Source organism: Stegastes partitus, unplaced genomic scaffold (genome assembly GCF_000690725.1).
Source record: "Stegastes partitus isolate 25-593 unplaced genomic scaffold, Stegastes_partitus-1.0.2 Scaffold418, whole genome shotgun sequence".
NCBI classification, from domain to species: domain Eukaryota; kingdom Metazoa; phylum Chordata; class Actinopteri; family Pomacentridae; genus Stegastes; species Stegastes partitus.
This window is the reverse complement of record NW_007578149.1, coordinates 479511-480678: the sequence shown is the minus strand read 5'-3', so window position 1 is coordinate 480678 and position 1168 is coordinate 479511. Positions and strand designations below refer to the sequence as shown.

The 1168-nt window shown below is 47.4% G+C and overlaps 1 protein-coding gene across 1 annotated transcript in view; it reads right to left on the bottom strand.

The window, feature by feature from the left end:
* The window catches only part of grwd1 (glutamate-rich WD repeat containing 1), a 15402-nt gene that overhangs the window by 1860 nt on the left and 12374 nt on the right, over window positions 1–1168 (bottom strand). The window lies entirely within an intron of this gene.

Sequence of the window (1168 nt, the reverse complement as noted above, 5' to 3'; positions counted from 1 at the left end):
GAATGAAGGTTCTAGACTGGTCTCCCCAAAGTCCTGACTGGAACCATCCAGAACCTGTGGACTGATGAAGGAACAAGTCTGAGTCACAAAGACGACAAGTTTAGTTGAACTGCAGCGGTTCTGTCCAGAGGAGTCAGAGATGGACCAGAAGCTGGTGGACGGAGACCAGAAGAACATTTAAGCAGATATTAGCATTTCTGTTTGTAGATTTATGACCCAACAGGTTCTCTCATATTTCTATGAAAGAGCCAAAATGCCAAATTCTAGGAGTCAGTGGAGATCAAAGAGCACCGTGACATCTGTGGTCTTTACAAGTGGATGTAAACTTTTGTTCACAGCTGTACTTACTAGGAAGTACAAGTAAATGTACTCGATTACTTTCCTGTGAGTCTCAAGCCTTCGCTGAATCCAACAACAAGACAATGAGCCCAAACACACCAAACATCAGCATTTCTGTGTGTATCAAAACTATACATACAGTAACAGTAAACGGTCTGAACTCATACGTTCTACCTCAGTGGTCCTCAAAGTGTTTCTCATTCACCCATTACCACACCAATGGAAACACAGCTGCCTGCCACCGGGAGCAGCTTCAGGTTCAGCGTCTTGCTCGAGGACACGTCGGCATGTGGGGCATCGATCTGCCAACCTTTTGATTAGAGGACAACCTGCTCCACCACCTGAGCCACAGCCGCCCGACGAGTGATAGTTTATCATGTTTCAGACGATTCAGAGTCACAGGAGTCATTAGAAACTCCAGACTGATGAGATAAAAACGAGGAAAATGAGGAAAAACCAAGGAGCTGGTGGTTGACTTTCGCCGGCACAAAGTCACCCCTCCCTCTCCAGTGAACATCCAGGGAATGGACATGGAGATAGTGGACCCTTACAAGTACCTGGGTGTTCACCTGAGCAAAAACCTGGACTGGTCTGGTAGGTGACAGGAGGATGATGACAAAGCTGTCATCACACATGGACAATACCTCCCAGCCTCTGCATGGGACTGTTAAAGCCCTGGAAGGTTCCATCAGTGCCAGGCTTCTTCATCCACGCTGTTCTAAAGAGAGGTAGCGCAGGTCCTTCCTCCCCTCTGCTGTGAGACTCTACAACCAGCTGTGCTCCCAGTAGACCCACAACGTGCAATATCCCATTCTATAGCTAATATACC